The sequence below is a fragment of the Triturus cristatus genome, chromosome 6 (assembly GCF_964204655.1).
Source record: "Triturus cristatus chromosome 6, aTriCri1.1, whole genome shotgun sequence".
NCBI classification, from domain to species: Eukaryota; Metazoa; Chordata; class Amphibia; order Caudata; family Salamandridae; genus Triturus; species Triturus cristatus.
Window position 1 is genome coordinate 1,763,049,288 of NC_140589.1, and position 16,498 is coordinate 1,763,065,785.

The 16,498-nt window shown below is 44.0% G+C and overlaps 1 long non-coding RNA gene across 1 annotated transcript; it reads left to right on the forward strand.

The window, feature by feature from the left end:
• Positions 1 to 626: 626 nt before the first annotated feature.
• Positions 627 to 13,331, forward strand: LOC146821948 (uncharacterized). Its single transcript, XR_014962792.1, has 3 exons — positions 627 to 1,301; positions 1,388 to 1,624; positions 12,667 to 13,331. It is a non-coding gene; the product is annotated as an uncharacterized LOC146821948 (long non-coding RNA).
• The last annotated feature ends 3,167 nt before the right edge of the window (positions 13,332 to 16,498 follow it).

Here is a 16,498-nt window from a genome sequence, read left to right on the forward strand (position 1 = left end):
GGCCTAGTATTAAACATTTGCAGGGTTATTTGAAATGTTTTTTGCAAATTGCTCAGGAACTATTGGTGGAAAATAATATTTAACTTAGTGGGGACAAATTCGCTCCACCATGTAAATTACATAATATTATTTCCTTGGCTCATTCTGGTCATTTCGGTTCAACTTGCACTAAGAAGATTTTGAGACGTACATTTTGGTGACCAGGCATGTATACTTGTTTGAAGGAGTTTGTTGAATGTGATCAGTGAATATTTTCTAATAAAGATTCGAAATTGTGTGATACACCTATGGTTACTGTACCATTATCTGATGCACCTTGACAAAAGATTGCATTAGATTTTCCTGGAACCATGAATACTCTACCAATCATCAAAAGTATTTGAATGTTTTGGCAGACTATTTGTCATGGTGGTGTCAGGAGGCAAAGTTATGTATGTGCGAGGGACACACAAGCTAGCCAACCCCTCTTTGCGCTATTGCGGAATGACTGGCAGGCGAATGAGCTTACTAAACTACATGCCCCAGAATCCTCTGGGGCGGTCTCAGTAAGCGTGCTGATATGCATCTGCTGATGGAGGGCAGGATATAAGCCCCTCCTGCATGCTTCTCTGGTGCTTGTCAATCTTCATCCTGATAGCACCTGAGAAGGAAACTTACCCAATTCTTTCTGTTTCACTCCTGTGATTCCGGATACTTTCCCTGTGCCCGGTCAGAGCGTGTGCTTAACTCTGACTCCCGGGGCATTTCTCAGTCTGCGGCGCCGGCAGTTCTGTGCTGTTCTTCCAGGACAGCTGGTGTTACTTGCTGCTTCCTTCGTTTTCAGCGTGACCCCGCTCGCCTGCCTAAGGAGATTGAAGGCAGTGCGGGGAACTGAAGCCGTGTTGCTTTCTCTGGTGGCTTGTGTTATGGGCTGCATCCCCTGCTTCCCAGCGGAATCTACCTGACTGCCTGAAGAGGTCGAGGGCAGTGCAGGGAGTCCTCATATCAGCTTTACCCAGAACCCACACCCACAAACAACGGCTCCTGTGAACTTAACAAGGAGCTACGTGCACAAAGTACCCCAGATAAGTAGGAACATTGATTTTCATTTCTTTTTTTTCCCTTTTGTTCATTCCTGCATTTATCTGTGCTCACAAGACTTTTGTCCAGAACTTTGGTATGGACTCTCCTGGAGGGGAGAATTGATTTATACTTGCTGGAAGTAATTCCAGAAGTGCGCTTGGGCTCAGGATAAATTCTTCAACACTGCAAGGGGACTCAGTGTCTGCCTGATTTTTAGCACTGCACGCTGCTGGTTGCATGTGAGTACAAGAACCCAGGGGTGTGTTTGGGTAATGGGGCTTGTGTGTGTATGCTGGTAATAACGTTCCTCCTTTCTTGTATGCAGGCCTTTCCACACGAAGTTGGGGTTCCTTGCCACACGTTGGTGATCCACTTCCTCCAGAGGGTTCCTGGACGTGACTGCTTTCGCAGTAGGCAGCGCCTGTTGTTTTCTCCCTTTCCTTGTTCTACCCGGTGTGCTTGCATACAGGGCAGTGGGTTTAGTTGCACTACCTGTGTGGCAGCTTACAGAGGAATCAGGGACCTAGCAGCCATCCATCACCGACGCTGGACGACTCCGCAGGTCAGTGGTATATGCAGGGGACTGATCTGACAGATTGACAAGCCCACAGTTATTGTACAGCCTGGGTGATGGAAACCAACAAAATGTTTGCCACTGTTCTTGAGACGCTGACCACCTTACAAATTGAGGTGCAGGCCTTTTGGGCTGAGAACCAAGACCTGCGCAAAGAGCTCGGGTCTGTGCACAGAGTAGTGACAGGACTATCCAGACAAGGGAAACCAGAGAGCAGCACCAGATCCTTTATCAAGGATTGGACACTGTCACCTCCCTCACATGAGGAAGGGGTTCCCCCTGTGCATAATGCCCATACCGTGTTAGAGGGCCCGTCACCTGTTTCTGGGGGTTTTGGTGCTAGCCATACTTCCTCACAAGGGGAAGGCAACACAATTCCTATCAATATAATACAACAACCTCAATTACCACTCGCCTGCCTGAACGGTTCTTTGGGGACCCAAAGAAATTTGGCATATTCCTGAATCAGTGCCGATTGCACTTCCTCTGCAAACCTTAGGTGTTTCATGAAGATCAGGCCAAAACCACATTCATTATGTCGTATCTGAGTGGTAATGCTGCCAGCTGGTCTATCCCCTTGATCGAGAAGGACGATCACCCTAAAACAAGGCACGTGGGACCTCTTGACGTACATCACAACTTTCAATCTGTTGCTTATCGAAACAGACTGGCTTGAGAGCAAACGTACATCACTCTTCTATCAGGGGTTACAGGGTGAACTGAAGGACGTCCTCGCTCAGGTAGTACACATGCCCCAGTCCTGTGATGAGTTGATAGACCTCACTGTGCAGCTGGACCATCGCCTCCAGGAAAGGAAAGGGGATAAAGGGAAGACGGAATCACAATACTTCCTACCCCGGCCCAAGCCAGTAACCAAAGGCGGATCCCGGCTTACCGACGGTGTGGAACCCATGCAAATCAATGGAATTTGGTGTCCCTTAACCATGGAAGAGAGGGAAAAGAGATGCAAACAACAGCTCTGCCTATATTGTGGCAAGGGAGTACATTTCCTCAAGGAGTGTAAAGCCCGGATGAGGACGGCGGAGAAGACACCAGTGGCACGAACTCAAGCTGTTCTTCAACAAGACTGGGACCTGAGTGGGAACTCGGGAAACTAAAGAACTCGAATAAGACCGAGATCCCTTATTCGAGAGAAGACCACCTTGAGATCTCCCCCAGTGTGGCCAATACTTTGCTCTGACAGGAATCGACGGGAGACGCTTTCTTTCACACTGCCCGGATTATTGAGACAGGTAACGGCAAACAGCCACTTCCCTGGGCCTACGTTAAACTGGGAGGGCCCAGACTCGTCATTAGTTGATCCCTAGCATGTACATTGTACCTGAGAAGAACTCTACCATACCTGCCATTTCGTATAACCCGTTTACTTGTTTACCACCTCTTATTGCATATCAACCATTAATGCCCTGAAGAAGTCCATGTATATGGACAAAACACGTCGGCTGTTTGACTCGTCAAGATCATTGTTTTAACCCTGTTTAAATAAAAGAAGAACCTTTGAAGAATACACTTTTGGACACAGATTGAATATTTTTCCTTGTTTTGTGGTGCACCTTTGCTTTTGCTTTAACTTTGCAGATCTCCGTAGCTCACCTCAACGTGGATGTGGTTTTATGGGTGGGACCAGAACGACCTCAGAAGGTACCAGCATTACTGGATTCCGGTGCCACCGGCAACTTCATGGATCAAACCTATGCACAACAATTGGGCATGCCATGCGCAAAGAAGGGAATCCCAGAACCTGTGAAGGCAGTGGATGGAACGGCTTTAACATCAGGTACCGTGAAATACCATACCCATCCCATGTGGATGCAGTTTGGGACGACCACCACGAGTATATACAGTAAGATCTGATAGATGCTCCTCATTTTCGCCTGATTCTAGGTATGCCCTGGTTGACTCTACACGACCCCTTAGTGCGCTGGGCTGATCGCTCTGTAACCATGAATTCCACATTCTGCAAGGACTACTGCAAGAAAGACGAAGTCCTGCAACGGAAGAAACAGGAATCACAGTCCAGTTATCTGGCAGCGGGATGCAGTTCTTCTCTGATGTGTTCCGCTGTATCGTTGCCCCTGGATTACGATCAATTTCTCTCCGTGTTTAGCAAACAAGCCAGCCAGTTACCGCCTCATCAAGAATACAACTACCGAATAGAGACACAACACCTGAGGAAATACATCGATGAGCTCCTCCAGTCAGGCTTTATCCGACCCTCCTCGTCCCCTGATTTTGTCGCCTCTGTTCTTCATCCCTAAGAAGGAAGGGGATCTTAGGATCTGTATAGACTACAGAGCGCTCAATCGGATCACTGTGAAGAATCGCTACCCATTGCCTCTTATTCCTGTGTTCTTGGAAAAGCTGAAGGGGGCCTGTATCTTCACCAAACTAGATCTTCGTGGGACTTATCATCTGGTTCATGTTAAAAACGGGGACTAATCGAAGATGGCGTTTAGAACCAAGTTCGGACTCTTCGAGTACCAGGTGATGCCCTTTGGGTTGTGCAACGCCCCCGCTGCCTTCCAATACTTTATGGACGAGGTCTTGCGAGGGTACCTCGACCTGTTCTATATCGTCTACATTGATAATATTCTCATCTACTCCGCCACTTTGGCAGAGCATGTGGGGCATGTTAAGGCTGTACTGACTCGGTTACAGAGGTATTCTCTCCATGCCAAACTGGAGAAATGTTTGTTCCATGGCCTCGAAATAGAGTTCCTGGGGTATATAATAAACAACAAGGTACTACGCATGGACAACAGAAAGGTGTCGGCTATTACTCAGTGGACCTCCCCTAAGAATGTGAAAGGGTTGCAGAGCTTTTTAGGAATTGCAAATTTCTATAGGAGGTTCATTAAAGACTTTTACCATATCGTACAACCCATTACCCGTCTGTTGAAGAAAAATGCCACTTATGTGTGGGGTTATTAAGCCGAACAAGCCTTTCAGGAGCTAAAGGAGAAATTCACGGAGGCTCCTATTCTACGCCATCCTGATGTCCGTCTGCCCTTCACAATGAAAACCGATGCATCCCAGTATGCATTAGGGGGTGTGCTATCACAAAGGCATCCTGAGACCGGCCAGCTACACCCTGTGGCGTATTACTCTCAGAAGTTAGCCCCCAGTGAAATCAACTACAGCATCACCGACAAAGAACTACTGGACATAAAAAGAGCATACGAAGAGTAGAGACACTACCTGTTAGAGGCCATACATACCATTGTGATCTTTACTGACCACAGGAATCTGCTATTCCTAAAAACAGATAGGGCCCTGACACCAAGGCAGCTGAGATGGGCTCGCTTCTTCTTCGATTATGATTTTATGATCAAATACCGGCCAGGTCCACAAAATGGCAAGGTGGACGCCCTTTCTCGGGTGGTTCAAGAACTGGATGGAGACGAAGAACAGGAAGAACCGCTCACGATTCTCCAGAAAGCCTTATTCCCAGGCTCGGTGCAAACAGCCATTTCTACCGAGACCTTTCTGAGGGATCTGAGGGCTCAAGTGGCCTTGGTAGACTACCAAGCATGGATTCTGGAGGAGCCAACCCTCCGCAACCAGAAGGATAACCTGTTGTACCGAGCTCAGGCGCTCTTTGTACCGGATGAATCACGATGAAATCGAGCCTTGTCCTGGACCCATGACTCAATAGTAGGGGGACATATGGGCATACACAAGACCACTGCCTTGACAGCACAATACTTCTGTTGGCCCACATTGCATCAAGACATTGTGCGGTATGTAAACAGTTGTGCCGTTTGCATTCAGGGAAAATCCAGTCATACCAAACCTGAGGTCTTTTACGCTCTATTCCCATTCCCCCGTCTCCATGGCACACTGTATCTTTGGACTAGGTTGGGAGATGCCCATAAGTGAAGGCTACACTGTGGTTCTGGTGGTGGTGGACCATTTAGCAAAGATGGGTCACTTTATCCCTCTGAAAAAGATTCCGTCTTCCTCTGAGCTAGCGCAATCCTTCCCACAACACGTAGCACATCTCCATGAAATACCAACAGTACTAATCACCGACAGGGGAACACAGTTCACCTCCCGTTTTTAAAAGACGTTGTGCGAGGCCATGAACATTGGCGCCCGATTGTCCACAAGCTACCATCCTCAGATAGACTGCAAAAGACCGAACGTCTCCACCAGACTCTTGAGCAGTACCTTCGATGTGTTTCTCTCCAAACTGAAGACGAGTGGAGTTCTCTCCTCTGGATAGCGGAATTCTCATAATACAATGCGGAGCACTCCTCGTTGGGGTGTACTCCTTTCTTTTTCTTAAATGGAGTCCATCCCAACATTCTTCCATTTGCATGGCCAACTACCTCCAAACAGCCGTCTGTGCAAGAACACCACGCATGTTTGTGTGCGACCCTCATAGAGGCGAAGGAACATTTGACCAAGGCTCAAAGATACGACCAACGCTATGCTGATAAAAAGCATATAAAAGAACCAGACTACCAAGTGGGGGACAAAGTATGATTGGCAACCAAAAACGTGCACATAAAGGGAGCTAATAAACTGAAACCCAAATGTATAGGTCCCTAGCCCATTGAAAAAATCATCAACCCAGTGGCTCTTAAATTGTCTCTGCCTTCCACATAGAGGATCCATCCTGTCTTTCAGGTGTTCCTACTTCGGCCCTTCAATGCTCAGACACGATTACTTGATAAACCACCTCCCGTAGAGATAGAGGGCGAAGCGGAGTATGAAGTACAGAGTGTGATGGATTCGAAGGTAGTTAAGGGACGGGTTCAATACTTAATTGAGTAGAAAGGATATGACCCAGAAGAGAAGTAGTGGGAACCAACCCAGAATCTTAACTGTCCACTATTGCTTAAGCGCTTTCATGATCAATTCCATGCACAGCCAGGCAGACTGCCGAGACGACGGTCCTTGCAGGGGGTTACTGTCATGGTGGTGTCCGGAGGCAAGGTTATTTATGTGCGAGGGACACACAAGCTAGCCAACGCCTCTTTGCGCTATTGCGGAATAACTGGTAGGCGAATGAGCTTGCTAAACTACTACTTTCTGTTTCAGTCCTGTGATTCCGGATACTTTCCCTGCGCCCGGTCAGAGATTGTGCTTAACTCTGACTCCCGGGGCATTTCTCAGTCTGCGGCGCCAGCAGTTCCGCGCTGCTGTTCCAGGACAGCTTGTGTTACCTGTTGCTTCCTCCGTTTTCAGCGCGACCCCAGCCACCTGCCTAAGGAGATTGAAGGCATTGCGGGGAACTGAAGCCGTGTTGCTTTCTCTGGCGGCTTGTGTTACGGGCTGCACCCCCTGCTTCCCAGCGGAACCCGCCTGACTGCCTGAGGAGGTCGAGGGCAGTGCGGGAATTCTGTATATCAGCTTTACCCAGTGCACACGCCCACAAACAACGGCTCCTGTGAACTTAACAAGGAGCTACGTGCACGAAGTACCCCAGATAAGTGGGAACATTGATTTCCATTTCTTTTTTTTCTTTTTCTTCATTCCTGCATTTACCTGTGCTCACAAGACTTTCGTCCAGAACTTTGGTTATGGACTCTCCTGGAGGAGAGAATTGACTTATACTTGCTGGAAGGTATCTCAGTGTATGCCTGATTTTTAGCACTGCACGCTGCTGGTTGCATGTAAGTACAAGAACCCAGGGGTGTGTTTTGGGTAATGGGGCTTGTGTGTGTATGCTGGTAACGTGCCTCCTCTTTGTGTGCAGGCCTTTCCACACAAAGTAGAGGTTCCTTCCCACACGTTGGTGATCCACTTCCTCCAGAGGGTTTCTGGGTGTGGCTGCTTTCGCAGTAGGCAGCGCCTGTTGTTTTCTCCCTTTCCCTGTTCTCCCCAGTGTGCTTGTATACAAGGCAGTGGGTTTAGTTGCAGGGACCTAGCAGCTTTCCATCACACCCGCTGGATGACTCCACAGGTCAGTGGTATATACAGGGGAATGACCTGACACTATTTTACTAAATGAGTTTATTATGATTTTGTGGACAGCATGACTACTCAAGTTGCAATAACTTTTTAAACTAAAATATTTGCGGTTGAAGGTTCACCATGGAACTTGTTACGGACAAGGGTATACAGCTAATCTCTGAAAAAATTGAATTGTCTTTCAGGAAGAATGATGTTAAACATTGCACAGTGTCATTTTATAGTCCACATTCCAACGGTGCTTTGGAGAGAGTGAACAGGTTGTTAAAGGAGGGTATTCAAACTGCTGTAACCTGTGGTTTGGATGTTGCAGAGTTTGTCACTGAGCAATTGTGGGCATATCACAACATGCCACATTCAGTTACGGGTGTGTCTCCTTTCATGTTGTTGAGGGGAAGGTGTTCTCGCTCCAAACTTTTTCCTGAATGGCTGCAAAGCAATACTAGTTTGTTACCATAAGCTTATGTGAACTATGATATTGGCAAATCTTGAGTGAGAAAATCTAATCAAAACATGAAGGCCTGTCATGAAGATAAGAGAAGGTTATTTAATTAGGATTTTAGAGTTGGTGCATGGGTTATGGTAAAGAACATGTGTGACAAAGGCAGGAAGTGTGAATTTAAATTTTGTGCACCACATAGAGTTGTTCAAGTAAAGAAAATGTTCAATGCGACTTCCTGATGGAAGATGGTGGCCTCCTTGGAATTTGGTTCTGTTTAAAGACTTTCAAAAAAGACATTATAGAAAGGAGTTTGAAGTGTTCTGAAAATTCTCAATTGTATTCAGTCTTGTTTTACAAACAGGGTGATTGCGCAAAAAAGTACTCTGGTAACTGTTGTGGTGGCCTTTCTCCTGATGATAGTGGTTTATGACAGTACGGAATGGGGTTGACTCTATTGGATCTGGTACTAATCAGGATGATGGTGTGGTTGCAAGATGTGTGGAGGAAGTTACAACCAGGTTGGGATGTATCTTCAAGAAACCTGGTTATTTACAGTATTTTTGCACTTAGATAAAGGTTATTGTATTGACATAAAAATGTTACGTTTGTGTTTTTTTGGGGGGGTTTTGTTGGTAAAAGTCGGAGATGTTCTTGGGTATGTATATGTTGGTAATGTTACTTACTGTATTTTTCTTACTTGGTTAATGTGGCACACGAGTGTCACAAGGGGAATGGAAAGTGGAATGTTGGTAAGGTTCGGACGCCTTTGGTTACGGCAACTGGAAGCGGACAGCGGATGGTGTCGGAAGAGTATTGTTGGGCTCTGTTAATATGTACTTGTACTAGAAATAAATGTACATGTGAATGACAATGACAAGTGGAGAGCATTTGTGCATCATAATAGAGACTATATTGTGCTGGTTTGTTTGTCACGTCAGCACATGCACAGTTACAATGGCAATGATATTGGAGTCAGTTACTCAAAAACCACTCACTGTAGGGCCCCTGCTGGCATACAACGTGATCTTAGGTCAAATATCCCCAAAAAGAGAGGGGGGTAGAGAAAATAGGAGGCATATTTGATGATTCAAATATTTGGTTTGTTTGGTGAAGGAAAATGGTAGCTGAATCAGCTCCTCAGGGCCTGCCTTCTTTTGGCTTGAGTCAGGATTTGCTTAAGAAAATACTTTAGCAAGAGTTGAAAACTTCCCTCAAGGAAGCAGTGGCAGCCGCTTTATCTAAGCAGAAGAGAGATACACCTGTTATTATTAAGAAGGGAGTTAAGGTGTCTAAGAAGACAAAACACCTTGAGAGAGAGAGGAGGTTGTTGTTGTGAGAGATACCTCTGTACAGGGAGGTCCGTCTCCCTGTTTGATGCATGGTAGCACTAGGGCTACAATAGAAAATGGTGTTTCCAGCAGCAAAATAAGCAAAAACTACCGTACTGGTGCAATACTTGGATTAGGTCTCAGGGTTGCACAAACAGAAAGACTGACCTTACTGGCATGAAATGCAGCCAACCCTCCCTGAACATAGGTGAGGAATTAAATGACAATGATTAAATGGAACTAGATGGATTTTCGCTTGACCCACAAGAGGCCCTGGAAATTACAGAATCCCTCAATGATGATTTAGAACAGCCTTCAACCTCTAAAGCTATTAAGACCTCTTAATGGGGTTATGTTTAATCCCAATTCTGTCAGGCACCCTTGTAGTTCGGATTGGTGGCCAATGGAGCAAGTTGCTTAGTGTATTAAGTTTTGGTTGCAAAAGCCCCAAGATAAAGACACTCGCAATTTAATGAGGGCCAAATGCCCCAGACCTTTCATTGAGAATAAGACCTATATTACTCCAATTCTTGACCCAGAGCTCATGACGTTCCTTTTTAAAACAGGAAGGGACTCAAGAAAGGAAATTGACCACTGTCTGAAACAGTGCCAGGATAGGTTATTAGATATTCTGGGCCCTTTGGCTTGTATTTTGCATATGGCTGAAGAGGCACATTATAAAAACATAGTTGAGGATATCAATCTCTTGAGGGATTGGAGACAGTGGGCTGTCTGCATGCTTTGGAATGCTAACACAGGACTTGTAGCCGAAAGTGGAAAGTCCATCCTTATGAGGATGAACCCTAAGCTTGCAGACCTAGAAAACAGGGAAGCTGTAGATGAGCCGAAAACAGTAAGAGATTTTAAAATAACTATAACTATCTACTGGCGACCGCCAGTAGATAATATATATATATATATATATATATATATATATATATAGTCAAACAAAGTTCCCAAAGCAATGAGAGATCACTCGACAGTGCTCAGCCATCCGGCAATTTAGATGCAGCTTGCTTAATTGCTCCAACTGAGTATTGTATGCCAACGCGTTTCACGGCCTCACGCCGCTTCTTCCAGGGCTGCTGCAAACATACAAAGAGGCACGCATTCATTTCTTTGCATTTCCGGTCAATTTATTACCATGCTCGCCCCCAGTGGGCGTATGCTAAAAAGCACTATTCTTAATGCATGATGGGATGTGAAGTCCCTAAATGCGCGCAGAAAATCTCCTTTTAGTAAGTTCAATGTATGTTGAATTTAAAGCAAAGTATCAAAACCTTTAGTAGGTGTCGAGTGATCTCTCATTGCTTTGGGAACTTTGTTTGACTATATATATATATATATATATATATATATATATATATATATATATATATATATATATATATATAAATCTTCCTTAGTTGTCCAAAGAACGAAGACGCACTCCAGAGCAGAAATCTATCTGAATTCTTTAATGAGGGAAACCAGCATTTGCATTCCTGATTTTCTTTCCTTTGCCTGACAGGTTTCGGAGCCCCCAGCTCCTTATTCATAGGCACACTGAAATCTTGCAGACGCTGCCTGTATGCTTATTAATATATTGCCCTCCGGTGGGCCTCGCAGGTGAGTGTTTCACAAGGCATGCTGGATTTCGTAGTTTCTTGGCAGCCAAATCTTACCCTTTAGTGGGTTCTACTTGATTGCAGTTTATTAAAATTTATATTTGCAACCCTCCAGTAGGCCTCACAAAAACAATGGCGTGGTTTGAATTTCAAAGTTGCTCTGCCACTCGTGGGTTTTCACCAGTTCCAGCCCATGTGGCCCCATCCTGATTTCGAGGGTAGTGCTGTCCTCCACGGCATGGACTGCCGTTATTTATGCCTTCATAGAAACTACAAAATCCAGCATGCTTTGTGAAACACTCACCTGTGAGACCCACCGGATGGCTAAATGTGGAGAGGTGTGGCTCACTGGTTAGAGGTGGCAGATCCGTAAGCAGAGAATCGGCCAGGGACCAGGGTTCAATTCCCGACGCGGCAGGGTCGTGGACCAGGGTCAAAAACGGACTCGATAATTCTCGCCTCGGTACCTACTCTAACCAGGAACACACTCGGCAACTCTGGGCATTAAGCTTGCCTCATCTCTACAACGGCCCCCCACAGACGCCGGGGATGCATGGTTTCACCTTGGAGATACCCAGAAAGGGACCATCTCACAGGGATAGCCAGGACGGGTTCCCCAGCGGTCTATAGCGCCGGGACACTTCCGAGTAGCTGTGCGCTGTGTAAATGAAAATAACAATAACATATATATTAATTAGCATGCAGGTAGAGTCTGCAAGAATTCAATGTGGCTATGAATAATGAGCTTTCCACACATGCGGGCGGTCCCAAGCCTAGGGCACCAGGATCAGGAGAGAGTGGCATAGTGCACAAGCCACCTCTAAAATTGTTAAATTTCCCCCAAACCTTGACCCATTTTCCAGGGCCGCCTCTTTCTTCTTAAACAGCCCTTTCCCAGCATGCACAAATCCATATCAGGTCCCCAGTCGAAGCTCAGATTGTTCTTGGTTAGTTGGAGGAAACGGAAGGCTGTTGAGCTTGTGCTCAGCAGAAGTGACTGAATTTGGAACTGAGATGGAATGCTGCCTTTAGCTGTATATAAGAAACTGCTCTTAGTTCAGGTAATTAGAAATATACTTCATGAACTTTGTTGATAAGTGTCAGTAAGTGCCTTTCCATTGGTAAACTTATTCTATACAAGGTTTATTGAGTCAAAAGCTGTAGAGATGCATGTTTATTAATATAGGTTTTGAGAGGTAGACTTTAGAATGTGTCAAGATATCACCAAGTATTGGACGTTATGTAAAAAAATGAAATGTATAATCTGTATGTAATTGTACGTAAAAGAGGCCATGTTTCTGAAATTATAAAGCAGAGCATCTGTAACCTGTTAATACAAGGCCTAGTGTTTTTAGGCACCTTACTGTGCACATATTTTACCCCTATGAGATATATGAGTGGAGATAATGCCATTTCTAGAGTGAAACACTGTGCTTACTGATAGGAAAGGTGTGTAAAGAGAAATGTAGTATTTTACAAATTGTTATGGAACCACGTTTGATGGCATGTTATAATTAAATTGTGAAAAATGCACTGGTTTAGGGTGTTACATTCCTATAGAAAGGAATATGAAGATAGTGGTAATTACATATAACTATGATTGTGTGTGAAAAACTTAAAGAACAACTTTAGAGTATATAGTGATGTATCACTGTTATCAGTTATTGCTCATCGTGAAACTTTAAATTGTTTGGTTTTCTTGTCTTTTCTTAGGTGGAAAATGGAAAACAGATGCTCTGAAAAACAGAATTACCATGTCACAATATATGGAGGAGTAAAACAAAAATTGTTTACTTTGGAAGAAAGATGGAACAGTAACTGTGTGGAAAGTCAGGAAAAAGTGTAACTGTACAACTGATGTTGTTCTTACTGCCTATGGTGATATTTATACCCTCTGAGAAGATTGCTCTGTGTAGCTCTATTCTGCTTGCTTTTGATGACAAAATGACCTCCTTGCTTAAGCAGTAAAAAGTGCTTTATTTATATAAGGAGGGTTGTTATCTGCATGTGCACTAAGTACCTGGGGAGGCACAGTATCGCCAGGTTCAAAAGATAAGGACACCCCTGCGGGGGTATTAAGCTGTGCAGCACACGTTAACTCAGCCCGAGCAATGTGTTGAAGATGCATAGTCACATGCCAGTGGTACTTATGGTGTATTCCTTGTCCTTGCTGCCCTGCTGAACTCCTTTTCGTATATTTTACAAATCAGCAAAGATAAATAATAATTTATAAAGTTTGTTGTTTTTACTGTTGTAGTTTATTAATGTTTTTATTTTTTTATGTTGTTTTTTTTTAAATAAAAAGTTTGAAGTTACTATTGATTTCTTAATAGCTTTTAAAGATTTGAACATTAATACAGTCTTCTAATGTTGACTTAAAGTGGCAGTTCCTTCTTCAAGAACTGTAACTTTTCTCCTGCATGTATATGTATGTTTAAGGAACTATAATGCTTCTTTCCACTGTGCAATAAAAAGATTTATACAAGAGGCAGGTTTTGGTACCGAGGCGAATGTATTCACATAGTATGCTACGCACTACTGTCTGCTGGTGGAGAGGGCTGTTCTTTTGCATATCTTAGTATATATGCTTGTCACTCTGGAGAGAAGTTTCAGCGCAGAGCTCTGTCATTGTGTATACTATACTACACATGCCTGTGTCCATAAGGGGTAGTCTGAGAGAAAGGTGAGTGTGTCTAATTTGCACAAACATCATTCAAGAAGAGGCACATCAGAGCAGAGAGGCAAGTCACTCTATACACTATACTATGCAGACTTATCAAGCAAGAGGCTTGTCTCAGGAAACAGGCTACTACCATGAGAAGAGGTATGATTAGAGAGATGCATTTCTCACAAACCCTTGTAAATACACCTCTTACCCCTTGACCTATGAGATTGTCTATCAGAAAGTGACATCCATGCCTTCCTCCTCACTTACCTCCCCACTAAAGATACCAACAAGGTCTATCAGGGTCAAATCCAATCCATTCAGGCTAACCCGTACAGAGAACCTAGCTACAACTACATAGTGGTAAATAAGGCTAGTATCGATCGTATTAACCTTGCTCGCCCTGCTATGGGTACACCAATAACCACCTGAAATGCATGCTCCTCAATTGCAGATCGGCTGTCAGTCATGCGTCTGATATTTATGACCTCATCCTCACACATGAGCTCTTTATCATTATTGTTACAGAAACCTGGCTAAACAATTAATCTCCCCTAACTCTAGACTTGCTAGTCCCCCCTAGTCAGGGCATCATTAGTCTTGATAGAACTATCAGATCGGGTGCGGAAGTACCTTGCATCTACTGCAACACACTCTCTCTGTGAATCAGTCAGAAACCACTGCTCTTTCCACTTGTGATTATCTATGGATCAAAATCACTACCAATGATAGACTCACTTGCAAACCTCACGGAATTTATCACCCTCCTGGAGACTATCTATCTTTTATTGAACAAGTAATGGAAGGCAGTGCTCGCGACGGTCGTTCGCCGACGCACGCATGCAAGGAATTAAGGAAACTAAACCCCTCCTCCCCATAGGAAGACTTAAAATTTGTGGCTCAAGCTCTCTTCTTGACCAGGGTGGATTATGTACGTGCTACAGTCTGTGGCTTGCCTAAACACAAGCTGGCCCAGTCTAAGGGCTTATCTCAATTCTGTGGCCAGACTCGTCACCGGAATGAAAAGGAACAAGCATATCTCACTGGATCTAAAATCCCTGAACTGGAAGTCTAGTTTATCATCTTAATAATCTTCGTTTGCACCTCTTTCGTATATGAGATTGTTGTTTTTGTCTCTTACTTATCTCCTACTTCACCCCCCTTATAAAGTGCTCTGATACCCTCAAGGGTCATGTTCGTGCCATATAAAACTTTATAAATAAATAAAAATAGATAAATAATATGTGTTGGCAGAGGGATGACTTTCTTCCCAGGCAGCATTACATATCGTTATTGTTCTAGGGAGAGGTATAAGAACAGATGTCTCTGGTTTACTGCACTGTATTATATATCCAAGTTGTCAATTAGATAGGATTTAGTGCAGAAGATAATGTTTCCATACATACTACTGTATATTTCTAACATGCTGGGGAGAGCTGTGAGTGGACCGAGAAATCCAATCTCACATAATAATAAATATTGTCATTTCCCTGCGGAGAGGTGTCCATGGGGAGACTAGTATTTGTTATACTTTTATGGAATAGTGAGGTCTTACATGTGAGGTGAGTATCATCCCCAACCTATTAGGATACAACTGAACCTGGGAAAGGTGTAAATGGAGAGGCAGTGTCTCTTTACACCCTACTCTAAACACCAGTTAAGTTCATGCAAGGTCTCAGTGGAGTGGGCAGCGCCCCCCATAGTCTAGTAGTGGGGATTGTAAGAGGTACGTTTTGTAATGAAGAAAAATGTTAGTTCCTCCTCTAAAGTATTTTTATATACTCGTGAGAGACTTGCAGGATTGTATACAAAAGGGTAGCAAAAATCTGCTGCATATAAATCCTACCTATTACAGCAGGATATGTTCAATGAAATCACAAATTCCGTCATAAAAGTATGTTCTTGTGAGAGGCTCGTGAGTGTAAAGCAGCAAATACTGTCCCCTCAGGGTGGAAGCAGGGGACTGTGTGCCTCAGTCTCTCAAGAGGCCAGCAAAAGTCAACCATGCTGTGTATGAGAGCATCATGGCTCTCAAGAAGGTTTTGGGAGAGTCATCAAGTGGGAGAAAAAAGGCTACTTAGTAGTACAGGGTAGCTCTGAAAAGAACTTTTCAAGTAACATTTTCAACATGTGTGTATTTAAAAAAAAAACTTTTTGTATTTTTTTTTAATAAAAAAAGGATAGAACAAAAACAAGAAACTGGGAAAACAGGAAACTATGTCATGAGTGGTCATAAATGATGTAATTGAACATGTCACAAGTGATGTCATAAGCAGTGCATGACGGGGCACAAGTTATAGTTAGTGCTGCTAACTTTTACTGCTGAATTTCTTTTTTTTGTTCAAAACGTTAATGTGGTCACTGAGAAATTCAGCTAACTATAACCTTTAGTTTTTCTGTGAATTTCTAAGGCTTTTTTAAAAAACAAAAACTGACATCTCCATACTGCACCATGGCTCGCCTCTGGATTTTGGGACACAGCTTCGTCCACTGGGCTAGAGAATATGCCATTAATTGTGGTATTGACAGGAATCTTGGATTTCCAAACATGGACATTACTTGGATTGGCCATCGAGGTATGAAATGGTATCAATTGTTAACAATGGTTGAGAGCATTTTGGATTCTGCGCACCCAGACCTGATGATAGTGCACTGTGGTGGCAGTGACCTAGGCACAATCACTGGGTTGTTCTTGAAATCCAAATGACGGAGACCTTTTCACAATTGAAGTCTCTCTGTCCTCATTCTGGGCCATATGTAGGTAGGTAAATACCGGTCGGTAACGGCCGAAATTTGGTAAATATCCCGTTACCGACCGGTATTTAGTCAAGTGAGATGTAGGAGGGCAAAAAGAAGGTTTCGGTAAATATGAATCGGTAA